Source organism: Mchenga conophoros, linkage group LG8 (assembly GCF_057382185.1).
Source record: "Mchenga conophoros isolate Kocher_MC1m ecotype Shallow Benthic linkage group LG8, M_conophoros_male_GT1.1, whole genome shotgun sequence".
NCBI lineage: Eukaryota > Metazoa > Chordata > Actinopteri > Cichliformes > Cichlidae > Mchenga > Mchenga conophoros.
Genome location: NC_140533.1, coordinates 10,626,987 through 10,647,566, shown reverse-complemented (window position 1 = coordinate 10,647,566; position 20,580 = coordinate 10,626,987). Strand labels below are relative to the sequence as shown.

General features: G+C 40.5%; 1 long non-coding RNA gene and 1 pseudogene across 2 annotated transcripts; one reads left to right on the top strand and one right to left on the bottom strand.

The window, feature by feature from the left end:
• Positions 1-331: 331 nt before the first annotated feature.
• Positions 332-15,709, bottom strand: LOC146568156 (uncharacterized). Its single transcript, XR_014893581.1, has 3 exons — positions 15,648-15,709; positions 1,396-1,548; positions 332-1,236 (listed from the first exon to the last, which is right to left on the bottom strand). It is a non-coding gene; the product is annotated as an uncharacterized LOC146568156 (long non-coding RNA).
• Positions 14,463-19,852, top strand: LOC146568155 (uncharacterized; annotated as a pseudogene). The gene is made up of 3 exons (XR_014893580.1): positions 14,463-14,637; positions 17,158-17,737; positions 18,550-19,852. The product of XR_014893580.1 is annotated as an uncharacterized LOC146568155 (transcript).
• The last annotated feature ends 728 nt before the right edge of the window (positions 19,853-20,580 follow it).

Here is a 20,580-nt window from a genome sequence, read left to right as displayed (position 1 = left end):
GAATTCTGAGAAAAAAGTCAGAATTCTGAGAATAAAGTCAGAATTCTGAGATTAAAGTCAGAATTCTTTTTTTTTTTTTCCAGTGGCCCTAATCCTCTTCCGTAAGAAGCAAACTATTTGAGTATAATTCATATGCAAAAAAACACTCAAAGTTCTAACAGTATTATTGATTGCATACGTTTCTTCCAGTTTTTGAACCCAATTAGAAAAAGGAGACTTTGTAAAAATCTCATATTGTCACAGTCCTAATGCCAATATGATTCTTCAAAGCTCCTGCTTTGAAATGCTGAAGTTTAAAAATTGACCTGGTGAAAGATAATAATTCATAAATCTTTAATATCACTGTAGTCATCTGAATCAACTTTCTCGAATGTGCTGCGAATAAATGCTGCTGCAACCCACTGTGGGAAAGCTGTGTTATTAAAATGAAAACATCTGTGACACGTGGAACACATTCACAGAGGACACAAAGGGAGGACATGCAGAGGCTGTATTAAAGTCAAAAGTCCAAATCTTTAGTCAAAAACAGGCAGCGGTTACAAGACAAGGAGCCCATCAAACAGTCTGCAGGCTCAAGCACACAATGAATTCAAACAGAAGTAAAAAAAAAAAAACCAAAAAAAAAAACTGGACACTGAAAAATGTAACAAGGTGATGTGGGAGGGGACAAAGGGAAGCAGCACTGAATTATCGTCAATGAAAGAGCAGAGATTGCAAAATTATTCAGGAAAGGACTTCAGGCTTACTGAGACTAAGGCCTCTGCTACAAATCTGTCTCATACAAAAACATGTTGTACAGGTACAGTATGGTAAGTGCTCATAGTAATTCATAAGCCGGCTCTACCTGAACCCCTTCAATATTTCTAAGTTTGTGTTTTTTTAATTGCAGTCAGAGTGTGGCTGCTAAAGATGAAAACACATACAGAATGTAAACTGAGCTTGGAGACCTTTGTTAGTAAAAAATGAGGCCAAAAAAACAAAACCCAAACCACACAAACACGATATTCATTAATAATTAGAAAGCATCTAAACATTCTGGTGGTGGATTTTTACAGTCTTCCGCTTGCTGTCATCTTCATAATCACCGTGATTAATACGTGACTTGGCGAGGTCCTGAGGTAGGCGGGCTGTCTCTGGTGATGTTACCTTCACAGGCAGGAACAGCGTCTGGCACGAGTTGGGGAAACATCCCAGTGCACTCGTGTAGTTTCCTTTCCAGCTGTTTGACATTTGACACTTTAACATTAAAGGGAACAAGAAGAAGCAGACTTAGGTCAGGTGACCACATGGTTTGTAAAATAACTGACAGGAAGTAACCAGGTAGTTAGAAATGGATGGCAGCATGTGTTTAGAGGGACTGCATTATAATTTGTGTAGTTAGGTAACTATACTTACCAAACACAGAAGCACACAGACGAACAAGGATCAGATGCTGAATGTTGCAGGAACAGGCTCATGTGTGGTGGTCCCTGAATGCTGCTCTGTTCTTGTCTCTGTCCTTTCTTGAAGCTGGCAGGTTGGACAGTCCAGTACTGATATCCTGCCCATCTGAGGAGCAGTTTGAAAACACACATGCAATAGTGATGGGATTTCCGGCTCTTTTTAGAGAACCAGCTCTTTCGGTTCGGCTCACTAAAAAGAGCCGGCTCTTTCAGCTCTGAACCGGCTCTTTGGGTTGTTTTGTTGCTTTATTTAATTTATTATTAACGATAATATAAAATTATGCACAAAAGGAATTACTAATGTAAAAAAAAAAAAAAAAAAAAAAAAAAATCATATATTTATATATGTTTATATATAAATATATGCGGTGGCGCCTAGAGACAAAACACGTACAAACTCCAAAAAGCACGTACAAACTCCAAGACACATTTTTAGCATGAACTGAACTTCCAAAGCAGAGCTACCTAGATCACTTAAATTACACAATTGAAAGCATATGTGTATTGTTTGTGTATTTATACACAAGCATTCATATATAGATTATATAGTCAAATAATTAAAAAGCAAAGTTCATTTACCTGTTATTACCACACACCAAATCCAGTCGCTGGTACTTGCTGGCTTGTGTAGCCACTAGGTAACAAAAGTTCAACACTGCCCCTAGCATCCTGGAGCACTTCTGTTGTCTTTTGTACGTGTTTTGAGTTTTTATGTGCTTCGGAGTTTGTACGTGTTTTTACGTGTTTTGGAGTTTGTACGTGCTTTGGAGTTAGTACGTGCTTCAGGGTTTGTACGTGATTTGAAGTTTGTATGTGCTTTGTCTCTAGGGGCCACCGTAAATATACTTTTATTTATTCACTCCACATAAAATGTAATAAATAAATCATATAATACAAAAAATCAACTATTCACATTTCATCTTTTAACTATTTAAATTTTCAGCTTTTTCCTTTTACAAATTTAAAGTGAAACAACACAAAACACTGCAAACCACAACACAATTAAATATAAATTATAATATGAAAACAAAAAGAAGATGCATATTCTCTGTCATATGGACCTGCATGAATAAACTTTCTGAATCCTTTATTATCTGCAACTGAAAATAGTTGTGGATGATTACTATAGCTTTCTAATGTGACGTTGTTGTCCCTGGCTCTCTTTCTCTGTCTCTCCCTCCTGCTCTGTTCCTGTGCTACTGCGAGTGTAACTACCCCCCCTCTTCCCAGCGTAAAGCACAAGGTTCGCGTGCTGAGTGAAGCGGAAAAAAAGTGCGAGAGAGAGGGTGAGAGAAAGAAAAAAAAAGAAAAAAAAAAAAAAAACGGCTCGCCATAAGGAGCCGGCTCGCCTCGTTCACGTCAAAGTACCGGCTCTAAGAGCCATTTCGTTCGAGACCGACCCATCACTAAGTTTGAACCCCAGCGGCAATGGTTTGAATCCCATGCTTCCCATCTGCTTACGCTCTGTACTCTTCTCAGTACACCTTCAGCCAGCCTAATCTGTAGTCTGTAGAGCTCCAGACTCATTCTGCCTTTTTACCCTTTTCTTCAAATCCCTCCTTAACTTTTCAATCTGTTCTTCATGTCCTAACAAAGGCTCCTAACTCACTCAATTTCCCCTCCATCCACACAATTTAGACATCAAAACATACCTATATTCCTCATTGCCATTAGTTAGTTTTCTTTAGTTGATAGTTTTCGAGTTACAAGGTTTTTAACAGGAAGAAATGGCGGTTTTAACTTCTCATTGTACTCTACAAATGTAAGTTTTGTTCATAGAGCTGGCGGTAGCCCACGTTTAGCTCAGAGAGTAGAGAAGGCGTTAGCGGTCCTGGTTCAAAACCTCCCAGCAACAGTATGTTTTGAGCAGACATCTCAGCTTTTTTGCCTCTTTTCAGCAGACCATTTGCAGCTACACGGCAGTCACTACTTTACATCCTTTCTTTTTTGGTGGATATACCAGAGCTTGCAGGTCAGACCCCCACTATTTATAGAGTGCCAGCGAGTTTCAGTAATGTTAATGTGCTTGTGTGGAGCAATGAGTGTATAATAGATGAAAGACACAACAGCACTTCTTCCCATTGTGCAAAAATGAAGCCAAAATATCCCGCTTGTGGGAGCTGCACGTTGCACTTTTGGAGCCTTGACTTCAGGCTCCGGTGTTGTGCCAGAAAGTGATTGCCTGCCAAAAACTGATTTCCAGTGTTTCTGTGTATTTTTCATGTGTAATATCTTTACGCATGTTGGTAAATACACTTCAGTGAACAGAATTTACAAAGGGGTTATATATAGAATTAAAAAAAAATTTGTTTTTCCAAGTATCTTTATAACTCTGTGTTATTGTACTTACATTATAACCAATCCAGTCCTTTATCCCCACTTAAAATATTTTTACAGAACTATTGTAATATTTGCTGCCATTTCTGCTGTCCTCTTGGCCAACTTACTCTTACAAAAGACATTTTTAATCTTAATGAGATTTTTTTTAACTGCATAAATAAAGGTTCTATGAAAGTCGCTGCCAAAAACTGATTGCGGCTTCTACCTTGTTACACGAATGTTGTTTGTGGCTCAATAGGACTTTGTGTCATCCATGAGGGATGCATTTGACATATGTTTCACATATTATAGCCCAACAAGTTACTTATAGCAGTTTAAATACGAGCAATCAGTTTTTGGCAAATGCCGGAAATCACTTTTTGGCACAACACCGGTACACTTTTTAGGTAGGCAGACTGATCCAGTTTATCTGTTAATGGGTTTACCTCGACTGACTACTCGGTCAGTTAAGGTTAATACAACCACATCATTATAGAAAAAAAAAAAAAAAAAAGACACACAGCTTATCATCTTATCTTCTACAACACCTAAAATCACTGTTAATTTGTTTGCTAGATTAGCTGCTAGCATACACACTGTGTTAGAGGCTTGCTGCTAGCTAGTTAGCATGCTACACACCTGTTACTCTAATACTCTGCATTGTTTGAATAATTCAGCACTTCTTAGGTTTTGTTCTCCATTTTTAGACAGTAATGAGATCAGCTGCACACTCCACAGAAGTCCAGAGTTACTTTTAATATTAAAAAATGTAATGCTGTCCTTTGGGTTTTTAACAGAGATCTTCACCAGCAGCTCCCTCACAAAAAAATGTAACAGTGCAAATGCAAATTCCTTGCTGAAAGTTTAACCAAAAGGCATTTCCAGTAGAAATGGGCTGACATATCCTGAGCATAACCATGTATAATATCCACTGAAGTTAAAAAGAGGTGCTTTGCAACATTAAACTGCAGTGTGCAGTACGCATTTTTCGGACCATAAGGTGCACGGGATTATAAGGCACATTAAGCGAAACAAAGCAGTCAGATAATAACTGATGATGCCATAGCCCTGACACTACATACTGCCCTGTCACACCTGGAGAAGAGAGACACGTATGTAAGAATGCTGTTTGTAGATTACAGCTCAGCATTCAATACCATCGTTCCCTCGAAGCTGGACAGGAAACTGCAGGATCTAGGACTGAGCAGCTCCCTCTGCAGCTGGATCCTTAGCTTCCTGTCTGACAGACGCCAAGTGGTCAGACTGGGCAGCATCACCTCATCCCCCATCACACTGAACACTGGTGCTCCACAGGGGTGTGTACTGAGCCCTCTCCTGTACTCACTCGACACCTACGACTGCACAGCCACTAACAACTCCAACATCATTGTGAAGTTTGCGGACGACACTACAGTGGTGGGTCTTATCACCAATGGTGATGAGACGGCCTACAGGGAGGAGGTCAGCGCCCTGACCCACTGGTGTCAAGACAACCATCTCACCCTCAACGTCACAAAGACAAAGGAGTTGATTGTGGACTTCCGGAGGTGCAGAGAAGTACACACCCCCATCACCATCAACGGCGCTGCTGTGGAGAGAGTGAGCAGCTTCCGATTCCTTGGTGTACATCTGGCTGAGGATCTTACGTGGTCAGTACACACAAACAAAACAGTGAAGAAGGCGCAGCAGCGCCTCTTCTTTCTCAGGAGACTGAAAAGATTCGGCATGAGCCCCCGCATCCTCAGGACCTTCTATCACTGTGCCATTGAGAGCATCCTCACTGGATGCATCACCACCTGGTATGGCAACAGCACCGCCTACAACTGCAAAGCTCTCCAGCGAGTAGTGCGGTGCTCTGAACGGATAATTGGAGGTGAGCTTCCCTCCCTCCAAGACATCTACAGGAAGCGGTGCCTGAGGAAAGCGGGGAGGATCATCAAGGACTCCAGTCACCCCAGCCATAAACTGCTCAGACTGCTTCCATCAGGAAGGAGGTTCTGCAGCATCCGGTCCCGTACCAGCAGACTGAGAGACAGCTTCTTCCACCAGGCCATCAGACTGCTGAACACGTCATAGACACCTCAGCTTCACTACTGGAACTTTAACATTATGCACTCCATACTGTACAGTAATGCCACTGTTTTGCACATGTCTCAACTCTGTATATTTTTATATATTTATTGTTTACTCTAATTTGTAAAATATGTGTATACACACACACACACACACACACACACACACACACACACAGAAAAATATTTAATATACACATCCAGAAATGCATATACTATTATATATTGTACATATATTTATTAGTTTCAGATGTAGCCATTCTTGTATTTTGCACAACTCTGTTGCTTGTGAAGCTCGCACACAAGAATTTCACTCACAAGTACTGTACCAATGTACCTGCACATGTGATGCGACAATAAAAGTGATTTGATTTGAGATAAATCAAACTTTATTAAACTCATTCTTCTTGCTTCCTCCACTTCTGTAGCATTGATGCATTAATGTTGAATTCTCTGGCAGCTGCTCTATTCCCATGTTGTATTAATGACTAACCTTGTATTGTGGATGGATTATCTCAGTTGTTCTCCTGACTGAAGTTTGGTCCATTTACAGCATCCTGCCATGCGATTGCATTTGTCTCTAACTATCAGGAACCTTAACGTTAACTTTTATAAGTGGAAAAGTGTTAGTGTTCGTCCTCCAGCTTCACTGTTTATGTTATGCTAACATAGCTGAGTCGCTAGCGATCACGTAGCACATCATTATATACCAGCTAGCCCAACGTTAGTAACCCTACAAACGTCACTGCTGTTTAGTTTCCTGTCTTCATTTATGTTGGAAGTGATAGCAGAGCTGTACGTTTTAATTTTTTCAGAAATCTCTCAGTCAGAACATGCAATATCATGCTTAGGTAACTAGCAAAACTAGCGAGCTAACTTCCGCTAGCTTCCTGCTAACTTCTAACTCCGTTAAATGTAATAAATTTTGTTTTCATGGATGCCTGGAAGTTAAACTTCACAGTTACACCTGGTAAAGCAGCAATGCTGATCATTTTATTAAAGATGAAAGAATTTAGACAGTTTAACTCTCAGTGATGCTGCAGTGTTCGTTTGACCTGAAGATTACGGAGTTTAGGACCCAGATTACTCCCAGATTTAAGAGCATCTTAATCCGACAAATCCAACAATAACGACGGCTGCTTGCATGTTCTGCAAAAAAAAAAAAAAAAAAAAAAAAAAAAAAAAAAGCGCTTTGTCGTGTATCTGACGGACAAACACCAAACCAGTTCCACATCACTGAAGTTGCACCATTTTTACAAACCAATCATGGTTCATCTGTTTCACTCAACAATCGGCCATGTGCGTATGAAAACAAAGGCACTGCGCATGCGCGTTTTACTCATATTCTATCACAATATTTCGTTTTCCTATCGTTGCCTAACATTATACCGGTATTACCGTGAACCAGAGGTGGGACCAAGTCATTGTTTTGCAAGTCTCAAGTCTTTATTCTCAAGTCTCAAGTCTTTATTCTCAAGTCTCAAGTCTTTATTCTCAAGTAATGTCAGGCAAGTCAGAGTCGAGTCTCAAGTCATTGGTGTAAAAGTCCAAGTAAAGTCACAAGTCGGAAATTTTGAATTTCAAGTCCTTTCGAGTCTTTTTATAAAAAAACAAAAAAAAAAAAAAAAAAAACAAAAAAAAAAAAAAAACACCAACCACGAAAAAAGCATGTTGCAGTTATATGCTAAATGTAAATATTAGACCATGTAATTTTTAAATCTGTGTTTTTCTCAACACATGACAAAATAGTGAACTTAGAAAATATACACAAATTGTGAAATTGCACCTCTTTAAAATGCAGCTCAATTAAACCTAGCTCCAAGAATAATTTTCACCGACAGTTCTGAGATAAGCTGCATGTTATTCTTGGATGCGGTTGTAGGACCGGCTTTAAAATCGCATGACAAAAATATCATACATATTAAAAAAACTGCATCAACAACGTAGCCTGGACAACATTTGCTAGTTAGATGAAGTCAGCTATCTCATCGTAGCATATTTATATGCATATTTATAATCATACGGTTCTTGGAGTGAGTGCATACACTCATGAAGTTTAGTAACTTCAGGTCACTGCAACAAGCCCAGGTACAGTTTACCGCCGGATGGGTGCAGGACCTTGAAATGCACCGTGTAGAAAGTAAAGACCATCGTACCTATCATAAGTTTTCCAGTCTCACAAATCGTCTTCATAAATACACATTCGTTAACAGTTTATTAATAGGACCTTTGAGCTTAAGGGTAATTAATTAGTAGTGGAAATAATTTCTGGTACGCGTTACAGAAATGTAGCAGTGACAATAATATTGTATGCTGTAATCGTACTGGGCAATTAGTGATACAAAAAAAAACCCTGTTTTATCCTGTGAATAAAAGTACCGTAATTGTCGGGCTATAAGCCGCTACTTTTTCCACAAGCTTTGAACCCTGCGGCTTTTAGTCAGGTGCAGCTTTTCTATGGATTATCCATGATTTTTGTCATATCGTAAGACGATTTGTTTTGTTTGTTCCGCTGTTGTACGGCACTACGTTGCCTGGCGGAAGGGCATGTGATCAGACACACAGTATCGGGGTTCAAGAGTGGTGTGTTGGTCACGTGTCCATCCGCCAGACAACATAGTGCCGTACAAGTAGCGCGAAAAACAAACTTCAAAGTAGCGCTACACGTTCAGCGGGAGTCGTGGATGATGTGCGGCGATAAACTTGCGAAAAGCAAGTTATGCTCAACTCCACCGGTGGAATCTGACAGCGTGGAAAAGTGTGAAAACATCAATGATCACCAACGGATTTCGAAGGGCTGAATGCTGCATGATGGAGAGGACACTGCCACGGCCCTTCTGAGGGTGTTTGACTCTGACACTGACAACGAGGATTTCTTTGGTTTTGAAAGTGACAACGAAGGAAAGAAGCTGAGAGTGGATGATGAAGCCACCCTGAGCCTGTTCGTATCCAACACTGGAGAAGAGGACTTTGGTGGTTTTAGTGGGCAGGAAGATGGTGGTGAATGACTGACTTTTCTTCTTGTTAAAGCCGTGTCACTGCACCTGAGCCTAAAAGGTAGTCTGAATCTATTTTTCTGGTGTGCTGTAGGTTATTGTTATGTACTACATTTGTTACTCATTTCAGAATCAGAATACTTTATTGATCCCTGGGGGAAATTATTTTTTGTTACAGTGCTCCATTTTAAACCAACATTAAGACAAGACAGACAATACACTAACTAAGAATAGTACAATATATACATATATAAACATACATACATACATAAGTCACTCATAAATAAATAGTTGGAAAAGAAACATGTGTAGTTGTAGCAGCAAACAGTGTGTTAAGTGGATGCGTTGTACAGGGAGATGGCCACAGGCAGGAATGATTTCCTGTGTCGTTCAGTGGTGCTTTTCGGTAATCTCAGTCTCTCACTGAACGTGCTCCTGTGACTGACCAGCATGTCATGGAGTGGGTGGGAGGTGTTATCCAACATTGTCTTTATCTTGGACAGCATCCGCCTCTCCGACACCACCTTGAGGGAGTCCAGCTCCATCCCCACAACATTGCTGGCCTTACGGATTAGTTTATTAAGTCTGTTGGCATCTGCGACCCTCAGCCTGCTCCCCCAGCATGCAACAGCATAGAGGATCGCACTGGCCACAACAGACTCATAGAAAATCCTCAGCATTTTCTGGCAGATGTTGAAGGACCTCAGTCGCCTCAAAAAATAGAGACGACTCTGGCCCTTCCTGTAAAGTGCTGTGGTGTTTTTAGCCCAGTCCAGTTTATTGTCAATGTGTACTCCAAGGTATTTATAGTCCTCCACAATGTCAACACTGACCCCCTGGATTGAAACAGGGGTCAAGTGTTTCCTGGTCTTCCTGAAGTCCACGATCAGTTCCTTGGTCTTTGCCACGTTGAGCTGCAGATGATTCTGCTCACACCACGTGACAAAGGAGTCGACCACAGCCCGGTACTCTGTCTCATCATCCCTGCTGATGCATCCAACCACCGCAGAGTCATCAGAAAACTTCTGAAGATGGCAGGTCTCTGTGCAGTGGCTGAAGTCTGTGGTGTAGAGGGTGAAGAGGAAGGGGGAGAGGACAGTCCCCTGTGGTGCCCCACAGCACAGCACGTTTCCTACTTGTAATTACTGCTACTTGTACATATACCTAAAAGGTTATGCAAATATGTACTCATAACTTGTTTTTCAAAATATTAATAAAAGGGGTGTGTCTCCAAACAGCCATCTCTTTCCTGACAATTTGCTTTGTGCATATTCTCTTACATATAAGTCAATATTGAAACACCTGCGGCTTTTGGTCATGTGCGGCTAATGTATGTACAAAACAGGATTTTCCCCTGATTTTAGCTTGTGCGGCTAATATTCAGGTGCGCTTTGTAGTCCGGGAAATACGGTATATGTTTTTGTCAATGTACCATAATAACAGAAGCGAAACGCAATATTGTGTCAGGACAATTCACTATTTATGCACAATAAACAAAGGAGCATAGCGCGACCATTTCTGTTCAGCGCCAGACTTGCTTGTAACCTATATCACCAATTATGTTATGAAAATGACGCATTAACTACAACAGAAGACTGACCTTTGTGAAAATGCTTGGAGCAGACTAACCTGTGAGCTGGAGTGTTCTGGGACGTTATATTTGGTCTTTGAATGGCTGCAATCCAGGCCATCCCTCGCGTCTTTGTTACTTCGGAAACATGGCTCGAACAATTTCTCTTCAACGACGTAATCCGATAACAACCGATCTCTTTACCCGTCGGCTTCCCGTGGCTGTCATGCGACCGGCTATTGCAGTTAATAATACAACAGCTTCTTGGCGTTTTTGTGTGTCTTTTTATCGCTGTGTAACTGATTTCAATTGAAAGCCTGCGTGCGCTAGTACCTCTTGCCACGAGTTCCCAGAATCCTTTGCGGTTTTACCCCTGAATGACGTCACATTTTCAATCTCTATATAATATGTATGTTAAATTTTATATTTGGGGTGAAATATCAAGTCTTTTCAAGTAAACCGGTTCAAGTCCAATTCAAGTCCCAAGTCATTGGTGTAAAAGTCCAAGTCAAGTCACAAGTCTTAGAACATTTTTTCAAGTCAAGTCTAAAGTCATAAAATTTATGACTCGAGTCCGACTCGAGTCCAAGTCATGTGACTCGAGTCCACACCTCTGCTGTGAATGGTATAATATCAAACTGGGGAACCTGATCATAAATGCAAAAATGTTTCTCCATTGAGCTACAAGTGATCAAAGAAAACATGATCTGAGTGCTTCAAAGTGTTGCTTCTTGGATATAAATGAGACAGACGCCAGTCAAATTTAACAGGGGTGCTGGCTGAAAATGAAATCCTACCTACAGAAAGTGTGTAAATCTTTAATAATATTTATTTGCTTGGGTATTTTAGGAATGTTTTTTCTAAACATGGAGATAAAAGATGGAAGAAACCGATCTGAATTTCCCGTCTCCTGCCTCCGATGATCACTGTGACCTCAGAGGGCAACTGGTCTGCGAAGCTGGAACTGGAGTGAGGGAGAGAGGAGTCATCATCCAGCTTGAAAGAAAACATCCGGGTAAAGTGATGTGGATCAGTGGATAAACTCGTCTCTACTTTTCTTTTGGCCTCATTTGTTACTAACAAAAGGTCTCCACGCTCAGTTTACATTCTGTATGTGCTTTGACTGCAATAAAAAAAAAAAAAAAAAAAAAAAAACCCACAAACTTTTAAATATTGAAGGGGTTCAGGTAGAGCTGGCTTATGAATTACTAAGAGCGCTTACCATACTGTACCTGTACAACATGTTTTTGTATGAGACCGATTTGTAACAGAGGCCTTAGTCTCAGTAAGCCTGAAGTCCTTTCCTGATTTATTTTGCAATCTCTGCTCTTTCATTGATGCTTCCCTTTGTCCCCTCCCACATCACTTTGTTACATTTTTCAGTGTCCAGTTTTGTTTTTTTGTTTTTTTTTTTACTTCTGTTTGAATTCATTGTGTGCTTGAGCCTGCAGACTGTTTGACAAATAGAGCTGGGCGATATGAGATTTGTTCATATCACGATATATCGTTATCGCCTGAAATGAAAAAAAACCATAAGCCAAATAACTATATTTGTAAGATTTAAATGTGCTGTTGCTCACAAGTAAAATGTGAAATAATCAGCAGCTTGTTTTTATTTAAATATTTATTTCCCATAATAAGTTCAACAGGGTAGATGTACTTAAGGAACATGAGACTTTTTCAGATAAATAAAGGCAAATATTGCAAACTACACAAAAGGCAGCCACTAAAGCGTTTAAGTTTCAAAATAGAACAAACGAAACAGACTAAATTGTCAATTCCACTTGGAAACAAAATATTAATTCTAAAAATAAATCTTAGTTTGTTTTACAGAAGAACAGACAAAACTGACTAACTTTTGTCAATATCAAATAAACTGAGAACTAAAAGGAAATTCTCAATCTCTCCTTGTTGTATAGCTGAGCTTTTCAAACAGTTGTAACAGTTACTTTAGTCTGACAAAAGCCGAATGACGAATTAGCGCTTCCAGTCAGAGACTGAGGCTACGTCCACACGTACACTGGTATTTTTGAAAACTGAGATTTTCCGTTTTCGTTTTTAAAAAAAAATAATCCCGTCCACACATAAAGGCAGAAATGAAGGAAAACGCTGCTATGAACATGCCAAAGCAGCAGGTGGCGCTAGATTCCTAACCGTGCAGAAATGTTGGCCAATCAGAAGTCTAGAAGCCTCGGTGGGAAAAAGTAAACAAAGCTGGGGCATAGAAGCAGAACAGAGTCGTATGTGTGGACGGACAGTAACTGTGTGTATATGTAAGCATTTAAACACCGCAGAGAGTACAATTAACAGTATTGTAGAAATTCATTTCACTGAAACAATAACGTGGCGCACAGTGTGACGCATGCACCAGTTTATTGTATTTCCAGACTTGCTTTCGGCACAATTTACAGTGCACGCTGCTCTGTTTTTTGTCAGACTTGAAATAGCCGAAATACCTTCACACTACGGAACTTCTATGGCTCTTCCGTTCAACAATCTCTCCGGCATTGGAACCATCATCTGTTTTCTCTTCGGTCACGCTCGGTTGATTTTTCTAGTCGGCACACTCATTTCCTCCATTACCCGCTGGCTGCTTCCCAAACAAACACGTGCGACTTGGCACTTGTGCTGTACGTAACAAGTCACGCGACGTGACGCTGCGGCTGTGATTGGTTCGGCTCTGCGCTACTTAGTTTGGATTGGCTGACCTTTTTTTTTTTTTTTTTTTTTTTTCCCCCCCCCCCCCCCCCAGAGGACAAGAGCAGCGAGGTCTATCGCAATAGCTTAATTTCTCTATCGAGTAAAAGTTATATCACGATACATATCGTTATATCGCCCAGCTCTATTGACAAAAAAAAAAAAAAAAAAAAAAAATCCAACTAGAGCCCTTAGATCTGCAGATTAGTTTCTTCTGACTATCCCCAGAACTAGATGGGAAAACAGAGGTGACCGAGCTTTTGTGATCGCTGCACCCAAACTCTGGAACACTCTGCCCCTTCACATTAGGTCTTCGCCAACAATTGACATTTTTAAAACCTGCTTGAAAACACATTTGCACTCTCTAGACTAGTCCATCCATCTTCTTCCACTTTACCCAGGTCCGGGTCGCGGGGGCAGCAGCCTATGCAGAGAAGCCCAGACCTCCCTCTCCCCAGCCACCTCCTCCAGCTTATCCGGGGGAATACCAAGGCGTTCCCAGGCCAGCCGAGAGATATAATCTCTCCAGCGTGTCCTGGGGTCTCCTCCCGGTGGGACAGTCCCAGAACACCTCACCCAGGAGGCATCCTTGTCAGATGCCCAAACCACCTCAGCTGGCTCCTTTCGATGTAGAGGAGCAGCGGCTCTACTCTGAGCCCTTCCCGGATGGCTGAGCTTCTCGCCCTATCTTTAAGGGAGAGGCCAGCCACCTTTCGGAGGAAGCTCATTTCTGCCGCTTGTATCCGCGATCTCGTTCTTTCGGTCACTACCCACAGCTCGTGGCCATAGGGGAGGGTAGGGACGTAGATCGACCAATAAATTGAGAGCTTCGCTTTTACACTCAGCTCCCTCTTCACCATGATGGACCGGTGCAGCATCCGCATCACGACAGACTAGTCTGTTATAATAATTACTATGCATGTTTACCATTTTATCTCTACTATGTGCAGCACTTTGGCTCAACCTGTGTTGTTTTTAAATGTGCTTATAAATAAATTTTGATTTGATACTGTAATGAGTACAGTTTATAAGTACAGTGCAAGTGTCCATGAGTGTTAACAGCACAGCTAACCTTCATTCAGGGTGGAGGTAGGGCATGTTTGACAGCCTGTGGGTAGCAGCTCCTATTGAGTCTGATTATCTTTGACCTGGTGGACCAGAGGGAGGGGGAAATGTGAGTGTCCAGGGTGTGAGGGGTCCTTGATGATACTGGCTTTCCGCTGAAGTCTGCCAGTATAAATGTCTCGGGGGGGGGGGGGGTTAGTGAAGTGCCAATTGCCCGCTCTGGCACCCTCACCACCCACTACAGTTTCCTATGTCCTCCACAGTACAGCAGTTAAACCAGAGTGTGCAGCAGTAGGTCAGAAGAACATATGAGACACTTTGACTGTTCAGTGCAGTGTGGAGCCTAACAAAAATCTGTTTTGTGTCCCAGCTGATCAGCAGGAGGAGAGAAGTCTGACGGAGCAGCAGAGGAACATTTTCAGCCGTTTGCACTCAGCTCAGCTACTACAGAGAAAACGATGAGCTCAACACAGAAGGTGAGGAAAACATGCTACCGTTTCACCAAATGGATTTCAATTAATACATACATGTACACATACACCCACATACGACTGTGTTGAAAGGCTTTGAGTAATGAACCCTTTTTCAATAACAATAATTGTCAAGTTAGAGGTCAAGGTCTGGGCCTCTTTGCTTAGGCTGCTGCCCCCGCGACCCGGCCCCGGACAAAGCGGATGAAAATGGATGGATGGAATAATTGTCAAGTGTTCTGTCTCTGAGGTGCCCACACTTGAAAAAGACCAGACTTTGAATTTTGCTCAATTCATTTTGACCAGCTAGTTAGATAGCTGATAGGTAGATGGATAGATATGTAGATAAGTGAAAAACCTTTCAACACAAAAAATAAAGAACATTTCATTAATCATTCAGATAAATTAAATGCATTATACAGAAGACAAATGAAATAACAAAAATATATACACTTCAGTAAAGCCACTTAACATAGCTAAAGCTAAATACTTTTGTCTAAACTATCATTTAACCCAGTTTAAGTTAGTTTTACATTCATTGGTTTTTAAATCACAGAGCTGAGTAATTACAAAAAAATGAAGATGAAATAAACTGTGGTTCTTAAGTACACAAAGTATACAAAATGTGTCTACCTTGCATTTTTTACACTTTTATAACAATTACATTTTTAAAGTATACATTTTAGAGTTTGCAAATATTTTAAATAGAGACTTTAACCAAGGATTTTCTTTTACAAAGAATTATTTTCCTTAAATTAAACCAAACATATTTACACAAGTTTTAAGATTTAACCAAGGATTTGGGGGGTAACTATTTTTAGTATTAATTAACATAAATGTGGGAAACACTACCTACATAAACAATTTATTCAAACTTAAACATTCATTTTAATATCAATATAATTTTTTTTAAACTTAAATGCAGTAACTATTTCCCAAAGCATAAATACATTTCCACAATTGAGCTTCCATAGTTCCCCAACATATAAGCAGCAAATATGAGTCCAAGAGCTTACCGATAGCCCGTCTAGCTCAAAGCCTTCCTCACAGTGGAAAGTGGATTGTGCTTCGTTTGCTGTCCTCTCAGTATGTCACACCCAGGTCAAATGACTGCTGCATGCATTTTAAGGTCTACTAGGCACGCCCGCCCTTGATTGCTCTAATTCAGCTCACCTGGCGGAGCGGCGCGCACCAGGCCGCGCTTAGCTGTAGATTGCACAAGGTCTAATCAGCGGCCACGTGCAAGCAGCAGCACAGAGCAGGTAGTGGGCAGGAGGAGGAAGAGAAGAGTAACAGCCACACCTACTAGGTCAGCGCGACAATAATAATAATAATAATAATAATAATTCTTTATTTAAAAGGAACAGTGCAGTTTAACACAGTCCAAGTATGAAACATAAAACTGATGTACTGCACATGAGTTTATAGCTGTTGCTAATTTCCAACCATTGTCCCTTGTTGGGCTTACATTGCTTATAATACAAGCTTCAGTGTTTTAGAAAGCTTCATTTGGCCATCACTGATATCAATAAAATCTGTAAACCCCTCGTTTAGGAATAAGGTCCTCGATTTGTTTTGACTGGTCCTTTTGTTTGAAGCTACCTTTTCTCCCTGTGAAATACAGCAGCTGGACCTTTAGCTAGCAAAACACTGTTAGACAAACTGCATGCAAACATTTGGTGCGTTTCAAATTTTTGTTGAGCTGATAAAAATGCTGCATTTGAAATTAGCTGCCACTTAAAAACTATTACTCCATTTATGCTCGCTCATCTTGTGTGTGGCTAGATGCTGAAGTACTGTGACAGCAACGTATGAGCGCTGCAGTCATTCCAGTGTTGTGCCAAAATAAAAAACACTGGCCCACTTTGACCCCTGACTATGGCCCACAGTTTTCTTTCTTTCATTTTCATGTGTCACACTCTGGTGATTAATACACCATCTGGATTGCCGTTCATGTGTTACTGTTTAAGCTGTGATGAACTAACTCCTCTCAAAGGCCTTAAACCAAAAGTAACACATCTGTTTGGAAATGTAAGGAGTATAAAGTACAGATTATTATTTTTAATGTAGGGAGTAAATGTTAAAAAACAACAACCTTAGTTTACAAACAGACTCTTCACTGAACCAAGCTTGCAACTATTACACTGGATTTATTATCATTGAATAAACTAGCAAATTATAGAAATATATGATATGAAACAGGGGAAAGAAATATAAGAAAGTATAGACCTGGTAAACATGTATTACTATTCTGAGTGTGTTAGCATGCTAGCATTAATATTTGTGTAAAGCAGGGTGGATGGGCATGATTTTAGTGTGTTTGAACAGTCATTCATTATTTTTAACACCAGGTTGGATGTAATGTGTTACTGTTACCAGTAGGTGGTGATAAGAGACCTTTAGGTGTTTGGTGCCACACTCCACCTTCAGGTTTAAAATTAGTGTTAATGGAGGGACTTTGAAGGTTCAGTTTGTTCAGCGACTGCATTTCACTCATTTCCTGTGTTTGTATCTCTGTCGCTGCAGGACCAACATGGACCGAGAAGTCAGCGCTCTCAGGAGGCCGACAAACCTCACAGAAGAAAGAGAGAGAAAAACTACAGCTGTGACGAGTGTGGGAAGGATTTTTCTCACAAAGCTTCACTAACAATGCATCAAGTCATCCACACTGGAGAGAGACCGTTCAGCTGTGACTTGTGTGGAAAGTCTTTTCCCTGGGATAGTTGCCTAAGAAAACACCAACTCGTCCACAGTGGAGTGAAAGCGTACAGCTGTGATCAGTGTGACAGAGCTTTTGATCGCAGTTGCAGCTTACAGAGGCAACTCTGGAACTAAGACATATAGCTGTGACATTTGTGGAAAAACTTGGCGAGACAGCCGAAATAGACACCTACGCATTCACACCAGACATGTTGTGTACTGGTGTGATCAGTGTGGCAAACAGTTTATAACAGATGTACAGTTACAAAGCCACATGTTTACCCATGCTGAGGAGAAACCTTATAAATGTGACCTGTGTGAGAGGACTTTTAAAGCTCCACGTTACCTGAGACGACACCAACAGATCCACACCAGAAAGAGACTCTACAAGTGCAGTTACTGTGACGTATGTATGTTTATTTTTATCTTATAATTTTAGCCTGACTGTTTGGGAAAACTCAGCTCATTAAATTGTGTTAACATGTTGGAAATTCTACTGGACGGAAAAGCAGCTCTGAGTGATTATTCAGATTTTAATTTCATTTATGGTTTTTGCTTACACAGTCATGAAAAACTAAAATTGCTGTAATGTAATCCTCAGGGAGTTTCGTGGTATATCATGGTTTTGTTGTTATTTCAGCATAAATGACCTTTGGTTTACAGCGGCTCATTCCTCTGTCAGGTGTACGTGGAATACAATAAAACACAAAATAAGTACAAAACCAAACCATTCAGTAATCTTCTCTTATGTTAACAAAGTTGTATCGTTACATATTGGCGTTGTAGTACTTTAGCTGTAGTATCACTGCTTCCTTGTAGCTCAAGTACTTTTAGACATCAGTGTTAAAATACTCATTTAATATTATCATTGCAGTGTCATGGGGGTAGTAGTGTTTTTTCTTGTGTCCCAATCAGCTGAGTACTGTAACTGCACAGTTGCAGTGTTTCTAATGCAGTATTAAATTAATATTATTGGAGTGTTACATTAGTAGTTTAGCACTGTGTTGGTACCCTGAAAATATTAGCATGGTGTAACATTAAATAAATATTACTGTAGTATTATGGTGGTAGTATTGTAGTTATCGTATCCCTGTGAACTGAGAAAGTAATTGGAGTAAAAAGTAATTGGATGTTGGCAGAGATGCTTTTTATTTCAGGCGACGTTCACGATACAAATGTTGAAGGACTGACTTCCACTGTCTTTGTGTCTTTGTTTAGAAGCAGAGCGGTGCAGATGGGTCCAGTTCTCAACCCTGTCATCGCTGTGGTGGTGGGAAAACTTTTGTTGTGACCTTTGTGGAAAATCTTTCAGTCATGCAAAGAGCCTAAAAATACATCAACGTAGACACACTGGAGACAAACTGAAATACTGCAAAGAATGTAGGAGAAGCTTCCCCAGATCACATGAGTTAAAACACCATGAAGTCATTCACAGTGGGGTTAAAAAGCACCTCTGTGATCAGTGTGGGTCATCGTTCACCACTGCAGGTGAGCTTAAAACACAAACGAGTCCACACAGGAGAGAAACCATACAAGTGCACACACGGTCACACTCACACAGCTGTGACCGGTGTGACAAGACTTTCAGGAATCTCAGTTCATACTCCGAACACAAACGATCCCACACTGCAGATAAACTGTTTCACTGCTACAAATGTGCAAAAACGTTCACTTCACTATCTGTTCTGTGCAAACATCAGCGTGATCACGGTGAATCTGGTGTCAGGGTCAGACTTAAAAGTGTTGAGATCAGGCTCCACAGAGTTCAGCTGGAACCTCACGTAAAGAACTGATGAGGCTGCTGTAAATATAAATGTTCCTGCAGTTACATCTTAAGCTTTCTAAACTCTTCTACTTTAGTGCTCTTATCGAGTGGTTAGCTTTTTTTTTTTTGTTGGAAGAAGAAAGCTTGTTATGTAATCAAGTTTTTATTGAATGCATTTTGATCCATGTGTTCTGTAGGTGTTCTTTGTTCAGGCTGTCTGTGTTATGAAACTTTGCAACGGTTAAATAAAAAATGAAAATGTTAAATAAAGAAATGGTTTAATGACAGCTTGAGCCATGATGTCATTTCCTGTATTTCAGAGTAAAGACTCGAGGGATGAATGGAAACATGTTTACAGTCAGAGTCAGATTAACTGTTTTCAGTGACCCAGATGGAGGTTTATCGGAGGACACTTGGCTTTCCTTCCCTCACACTGAGCAGGGTTCCTGCAGCTTATTACAAACTCTGATCTTAAATTTAAGAAAAATAAGATCTTTAAAATCTTGTATTTCTTTTTATCAAACTTGCTGTAGGTGTTAAAACTTCTGATTTTTTTATTTTTATTTTTTTTTTAGGGAAAATAATCTTTTATAGTTGTGGTTTCATTTGCTCAGAGTTTATCAGCGTTTCCTGATACAAGGCAGGATGGATCCATGCTTTTGTGTTTTTTAAGACAAATTCTGAAGCTAAAATCTGAATGTTACAGAGATTGAGACCCATCAGATCAGGCAACATTTTCAATCTTCTGTTGTCCACAAAAGGGGACAACAGAAGATAACTGTGGAAGGAGAACGAACTGGGAGATCTCAGGTCCAGTTTACCTCCTGGGTACGTCAAGCTCTTCCTCTGCTAATCGTTCCAAACACGGAAAGCTTTTAGGAACATTTAAAGTTTGTTTGGTTTTTAAGTAAATTTTGTGGAAGCCTCAGTCTGAGATGATGGTTACAGAAACTGTGCAAGGATGACGTTTCGTACTTATTTGATATAGAGAAGTGAGTCACCAGAGAATGGACACATGTTAGACATGCTGGAGATGGTTTTTGTGTCACAAAAGACTTCAAAAAATATTCAGACTCACAGACATGGAAGAGCATAACAAGCATACGGATGCAACGCCCACTTTTTCTCCATTTCATGCATGAGAGCAGATTTTAAGAGAAATGCATTGTCAAAGCTGTCGTCAAAGACTGCTACGGTAGCAACCGAGCCAGCTAACACACCTGGTCAGGAAACCTGAAAGTACTAAGTGCTGGTTAGTACTTTCAAAATAAGAGTGTGGGGATTGTCTAATAATAATAATAATAATGGATTGGATTTATATAGCGCTTTTCAAGGCACCCAAAGCGCTTTACAATGCCACTATTCATTCACTCTCGCATTCACACACTGGTGGAGGCAGCTACGGTTGTAGCCACAGCTGCCCTGGGGCAGACTGACAGAAGCGCGGCTGCCATATCGCGCCATCGGCCCCTCTGGCCAACACC